This window comes from Mirounga angustirostris, unplaced genomic scaffold (genome assembly GCF_029215605.1).
Source record: "Mirounga angustirostris isolate CCGP_5_RB_7025 unplaced genomic scaffold, mMirAng1.0.hap1 SCAF_14, whole genome shotgun sequence".
Taxonomy (NCBI): domain Eukaryota; kingdom Metazoa; phylum Chordata; class Mammalia; order Carnivora; family Phocidae; genus Mirounga; species Mirounga angustirostris.
This window is the reverse complement of record NW_026991722.1, coordinates 48583441-48590579: the sequence shown is the minus strand read 5'-3', so window position 1 is coordinate 48590579 and position 7139 is coordinate 48583441. Positions and strand designations below refer to the sequence as shown.

The window sequence follows — 7139 nt, the reverse complement described above, 5'->3', positions numbered from 1 at the left end:
CAGGTGTACTAGTTTGGTTCAACATTGAAAAATTAATGTAATCCATAACATCATTATGCTAAAGGAAAAAAGTCATGACCATATCAGTAGAATGAGAAGAGGCATTGGACAAAATCCCCATTTATGAGATAAAGGAAAACTTATTCATGATGAAACCACTCCTAGTCAGCATTGGACTAAAGTCCTGGCTAATGCAATAAGACAAGAAAAGAAAATAAAAGGTATACAGATTGGAAAGGAAAAAACAAAACTATTTGCAGATGATATGATTGTTTATGTAGAAATTTCCAAAGAATTGACAGGAAAACTTGTGGAACTAGTAAGTGAGTGTTGATATCTGTAAAATAACTTTTTTTTTTTTTTTTAAAGATTTTTATTTATTTATTTGAGAGAGAGAGAATGAGAGAGAGCACATGAGAAGGGGGAGGGTCAGAGGGAGAAGCAGGCTCCCCGCTGAGCAGGGAGCCCGATGCGGGACTCGATCCAGGGACTCCAGGATCATGACCTGAGCTGAAGGCAGTCGCTCAACCAACTGAGCCACCCAGGTGCCCCATCTGTAAAATAACTTGCTGGAATTTTGATTGAGACTTCATTGAATCTATAGATCAGTTGGGAAGAACTGACATCTTAACAATATTGAGTCTTTATGAACATAGAATATCTCTCCATTTATTTAGATTTTTTATTTCTCACATGAGAGTTTTGTAGTTTTCCTCATATAGTTCTTGTACATATTGTACATACCCAAAGATTGCAGAGGTTTTGGTGCTAATGTAAATGATACTGTTTAATTTCAAGTTCCAATTTGTCATAGTTGGTATATAAGAAAGCAGTTAATGTTTGTATATTAACTTTATATCTTGCAACCTTGCTATAAACTGATCCTGAAACTTACATGGAAAGGCAAAAGACCCAGAATAGCCAACACTATACTGAGGAAGAATGAAGTCATAGGACAAACACTCTTTACTCAAAGATTATAAAAGCTAAAGTAATCAAGGCAGTGTGATATTGGCAAAAGCATTGTTTCTTGGCCTTTTCAATGGGAAGGGCTAGGAACTTTTTTTTTTGTTTTTTTTTTTAAGATTCTATTTATTCAGAGAGAGTGAGTAGGGGGTGGTGCAGAGGGAGAGAGAGAATCTCAAGCAGACTCCATCCTGAGTGTGGAGCCCAACGTGGGGCTGTATCTCACCACCCTGAGATCATGACCTGAGCTGAAATCAAGTGTCGGACACTCAACCAACTGAGCCACCCAGGCACTCCAGGAGCATTTTTAAGACAAAATACGCCATGAGTTCAGGCTGAAACTTTCAATTCAAGTTCAGGTCTATTGGCTATTTAGCCTCATTGATCTTATATCTACATCTCTTTTTAACCATTAAAAAAATGTGTTTTCTTTATTGTACAAAAACAATGTTATCACCAACAATATGGCTTCTGAAAACACTTAAAATTTTTTTTTGCAGTTATTATCATTAGGGTATATCTCACTGGGGATATTTAATCAAATTACTGTGTCTTTAAGTCTCCTGGAGTAGCTCTTTATGTGTAGTTATGCTGCCAACTGGGTATACAGGTTTACTTTTACTTTGGGATATTAGAATTGCTTCATTCATTTATTGAATTTTATTTTAAATTATGTAATATATGTACATTGTTCCAAAGTGAGTTCTACAAACAATATATATTCAAAGAAGTCTGCCTTCTATCCCTGTCGCTTCAATCCTTCATTCCCCATATAAATAATATGGCTTATTCTCCATTGTTTTTATCTTAATAGTAGGAAATACACACATGAATACCTTGATATGCCATTTTTTTTTCAAAACACAAATATGCCTACTATGTATGAAGTCTCCACCTAACCTCTCACATTTTAGCAATAATGACTTTTAATACTTTATAGAGCTTTTTTTTTGCTATTGCTCTGTGGAGAGACACAAAGAAAGGAAAAGGAGGGGAGGTTATCATTTCCAGAACTTAGGCACCTTGGGACAGTGGCCAAGGTGACTTTATTAGTCATGATTCTGGGCTGCCCTGCTTGATGAGTTGGAAGGTCAAGGTTGCCTGGAAAGGTGTGAGAATCATTCCAGGAGTCTGGCCAAGTTATTCTGAGCCAGGCTGGTTGGTTCCCTCTAACCCAGTCTCTCCAGCTTAATTGTGCCTGTTATCCTTCAGCCCCCATCTTCCCTCCTCTGGGAAGAAAGGGAAAGAAGAGTGAAGAGGTATTGCCCAACCCCTGGTACCTTCTGTGGGGCAAAAGCAAGTCAGCTTATGTGCTCACTGAAAGTCCCTTCTCTCCATCTTACTACTTCCATGATTGGAAGAACCCGTCCTCCGAAGAATGCTGAGGGCGTCTTACTCTAAAACATTAGGAACCTCAAAGTGCAGGTTGGGAAAATAAGGATTGTTTCCTTCCAGTTATAGCAAAGAGCATTTACTTCTGAGTGGGATCTTAGGCATTTCCTATGGGAAGATAAATGAAGACACACACCAGAGCCCAGGACTGTCCTGCTGGCTCCCCTGGGGAGGGGAGGTGGTGTTCTCTGTGCCCCTCCAACCCCCTCCCTCCTGTGGAATTTTGCTTGCACAAGGGAAACAAAGCATCCTGGACAGAAAGTGTTTTTTATCTGTGTGTATTGTCAGAGACCGTGTCAAACCTGACTTCAACTAAGAGAACTGTTCATTGAAGAGAAAATTCTGTTTTCTCTTTTTAAAAATACGTTCTATGCAGGAGCGTAAAGGAACTGTCTACAAGCGTCAGGATAATGAGTAAACATGACATCGTTATGTTTAATGATAGCAGCATGAACATTTATCGTTTACTGTGTGCCCTGCACAGCTGATTCAATCACTAGCACTAATGAGTTTCATTTTGCCTATGAGGATGGGGAGCTCAGAGAAATTTAAAAAATTGCTCACCGTCTTTCATTTAGGGAGTAGCTGTGTTAGCATTCAAAACTGGTTTTCTTTTTCTTATCTGTCCTCCCTCCCTCCCTCCCTTCCTTCCTTTCTTCCTACCTTCCTTCCTTTTTTTAAACAACCAAAGGCCATATTTCTGACAGTGACACCTCCTGCCTTTGGTGAAAGCTCTGAAGGGTGCCAGAAAGAAAACTGATGTGAGAAGTAACTGGAAGTGAGAATTTCAAGTTGAATGGGACGAACCTGGGCAGTTAGTAACATACTTCACCTTTCTGCTCCTTGAATTGTTACCTGAAAGAACTGCAGGAAAACAAGTTCCCCAAACTGGGATCTCCACTGGGTGCACCAACCTCTCTCTCCCACAAGAGGTCAGTAAAATCCTCTTGGTGAAATGAAGACCCGGTCCAGCCGTTGGCCACTCCCCGGCTTACCAGTGGGGCAGTAAGGATCCGTCCATTTTTGAAGGGACCTCTGACCTTCACATAGGCTCTTCTCTGTCTTGCTGAGTTCACCTGACACCTGAACTCTATCCTCACGCTACCATGTGGTGTGAAACAAATGCAGTGAGCACAAAGGTTCAATTCATTCTCTACTTTTAAAGTGATGTTTTTGTTAAAAATTGCTGAGATATTGGGGCGCCCGGGTGGCTCAGTCAATGAAGTGTCTGCCTTCCGCTCAGGTCATGATCCTGCAGTCCCGGGATCGAGCCCCCAGTCGGCTCCCTGCTCAGCGAGGAGTCTGCTTCTCCCTCTTCCTCTGCTACTCCCCACCGGCTTGTGCTCTCTCTCTCTAATAAATAAAATCTTTTTTTTAATTGCTAAAATATTATTACATACTAATTATAAAATATGATTACAAGTTATTTCTTAAAATTCTATATCTTGTAATTCTAGTATCTGAATAAGTATTTTAGAACAAGAGATGACATGTCTAAAGCAATAATAATATGTTTAACACTTACGGAGTACCTTCTAGGGCACTGTGGTTTATGCTTTATGTGGCATTTGAGCCCCGGCGGTCTGGCCTGCATCTCTGCCTGTAGCCTCTGTACCATCCTGCCTCTCTGCCGGAGACACAGACATCCGTGTCTTCTGTGGTTCTGCAAGAGGAATTTTCAGGTGGATAAGCTAATACAGACATTGAATTAGGTGGCTCAAGATCTTATGGGGTCTTGGAACTTATATAATTTAGGATACCTTCTTTAGAAAAACAATAAGAGTTATACATAAAAAGGTAGACATGAAAGTAAATTTTTATTTAGAATGAGAAAATAAATCACAGCAAATCATAATTAGAAAAAAAGACTACAAACATCTCCAGATCTAGGGGAAAAAAAGCATATTTTCATGAAGGAACTGGCTGACGTATCTAATGTTCTCCCCTCAAATCTTGACAGGAGAGAACGTCCATTTTGACGAGGTGTGAATGAGAACCGATTCTTTGGTTTTCCATTGACATGTGTGACGATTGGAGGAATTTGTCACAAGCCAGCTTCTGGCTACATTCATTTCAAGCCATTTTCTCCGCATACCCCACGCATTTCAGGACGTGAGCATACTGTGGTACCCTCTTTGGCCTTGCTCCTTTGCATCACAACACCAGGACCAAGAGAGATGGCAATGTTCCTAGAAGCCATGACTATACCAGGATGGCTTTGCAATAACATGGGTTACTGCAAGCCACATCAGTGTATCCAACTCAATGCCAAATAAATGTATCTTTAATGTATCCTCATCTGCCTCATCTCAAAAATGCAGTGGCTACCGCATGGCCACCTGACACAGAGAAGTGAAAGAAAAGTGGAAATGGAAACAGAAAGTGGTCTTACCAGGTTGCAGTGAAAATATATCATTTTTGCCCATTTTAGAAACAACGTGACTGAATGATCACACTGTTGGGACCCTTCCCAGGCGTTGGACCAGGCCTGTGTAGTGAGAGCCCCGCAGCTTAAGCTTCTTTGGTTTTAGGGTATATCCCTCTATACACATCCTTAGAAAGCTCAGCCACGGCCCAGCCTTGCCGACCTCTCGAAACACACAGCAGAGAAACGATTGCAGCCCGCTGCCGGCAAGACCATGTTCGCTTGGTGACAGCACCTCTCCAGTGGTAGGCAGACAAGTCCCAGGACTTCTCCGCACTTCCTATATTGCAGTCTCTGCTTCGGACCAAGTGCGTTTGCGGGGGGGCCGGGAGCCTGGGTCTTTGTATCAGTAAGAAAGATCCGGGGACGTCCACAGCACAACAGAAGTGAGTGTGCAACTGAGACCTAAGATTAGACAGTCTTCTCGTGTCAATTACCACTTTTCCCAAGACTCGGTAGTGGTAAAAGCTTTGTTCATACTTTTCCCTTGGCTTAAAACCTTCTCTGTCCAGCACACATCGCACATTCCGACCTGAGCCACGAAGCCTTCCCAGCAGCCCCGAGGCCCAGGGATCTCTCCTCTCTCCGAACTCCTACACGTTTTAACAAACAATTCCCGCAACAAATACTTGTTAAGTGCCCATTCTGGACTGGCCTTCAGTTAAATCTGAGTGGCTTGCTTACGAAGCATTTTATGTGAGTCCATCTCTGTTTAGCTAGATTATAAACAAATTGGTGACAGGGACCAGGGTTTCTTGTTGGCCTATCACAGCTCTGGGCACGTCAGCCCTGAATAAATACTTACTTGATTGATGCGGTTCTGTCTCCTCTCTGAGGACCAAACCTCTTGGCAGCTTCCTCTGAGCTGGCCTGGAGACTCCCTACCTGGGTGGAGAAGGTAGAGTTATCTTTTGAAGAAATTCAGATGGAGTCCCCCTCCCTCAACTTTGCTAATGGGCTCTTATAGATACTCTGCAGCTCAATATTTGAAGCTTTTCCTCTCCAGTAAACTGGTTAGATATTTTGACTTTTGACAGGATGGTAGTCCAAATCGAGCTACCGACCCCCCACTCCCACCCCCAATGTCTTACTTTGTGAGGTATCCAGGTTTGAGGGCACTGGGGCCCAGAACCAACTCGGGATCCCGTAATTGCGGGTGGGCATGCTACATGCTGGCACTTCTGACCTTCACTTGTCCTGTTTCTGTCCTGGGAGGCAATGTAGAAAGTAGGAAAAGCAGACTCGAGGCTCCCTCTGACCTGGTTTCAGTGCTGGCCCTGCCCTCACAGGCTGTGGGAGCCCTTAGCCAAGTGCCCTCCCCGCCCCGGCCTTGCTCTCCTCTGGAAATGGAGAACATTAACAGAATGCATGACATCAGGGGGCCGTGGAATTTATATATGCAAGGATTCTGGGTGATTGTTGGAGTTCCGTTTTCTCTGTGCAGGTTCTCTTCTCTGTCTCCCAAATCCTGTCCCGTAAATTGGTGCAGCCACTATGGAAAACAGTGTGGAGATTCCTCTAAAAATTAAAAATAGACCTACCGGGGCGCCTGGGTGTCTCAGTTGGTTAAGTGTCGGCTTTCAGCTCAGGTCATGATCCCGGGGTCCTGAGATCGAACTCTGCATTGCAGGGGGCTGGGGGGGCTGTCTCTGCTCAGCAGGGCATCTGCTTCTCCCTCTCCCTCTGCTCCTCCCCCACCCCGTTCGCACCCACTCTCTCTCTCTCAAATAAATAAAATCTTAAAAAAAAAAAATAGACCTACTATAGGATCCAGCAATTCCCCTTGGGGTATTTATTGGAAGAAAATGAAAATCGAAAAGATACTCACCCCCATGTCCATTGCTGCATTATTTATAATAGCCAAATTATGGAAGCAACCCAAGTGTCCACTGACAGATAAATGGATAAAGAAGATGTGGTTTATATATATAAAATGGAATATTACTCAGCCATAAAAGACAATGAAATCCATTTGTGACAACATGGATGAAACTCGGGGGTATTATGCTAAGTGAAATAAGAGAAAGATAAATACCATGTGATTTCACTTATATGTAGAATCTCAAAAACAAAACAAATGAACAAACAAAACAAAACAGAAATAGACTAAAAAATACAGAGAACAAACTGGTGGTTGCCAGAGGAGAGAGGAGTAGGGGGAATGGGCAAAATAAGCGAAGGGGATTAAGAGGTACAAACTTCCAGTTATAAACTAAATACATCAAGGGGATGAAAACTACAGCATAGGGAATATATAGTCAATAACACTGTAATAACTTTGTATGGTGACACATGGTAACTAGACTTATCATAGTGGTTTTTTTTAAGATTTTATCCATTTATCTGACATAGAGAG

At 42.4% G+C, this 7139-nt stretch overlaps 1 long non-coding RNA gene across 1 annotated transcript; it reads right to left on the bottom strand.

Annotated features, from left to right (window-relative positions):
• Positions 1 to 3875: 3875 nt before the first annotated feature.
• On the bottom strand, positions 3876 to 6022 carry LOC123852362 (uncharacterized). The gene is made up of 3 exons (XR_006792872.3): positions 5875 to 6022; positions 5589 to 5668; positions 3876 to 4021 (listed from the first exon to the last, which is right to left on the bottom strand). It is a non-coding gene; the product is annotated as an uncharacterized LOC123852362 (long non-coding RNA).
• Between the last annotated feature and the right edge of the window lie 1117 nt (positions 6023 to 7139).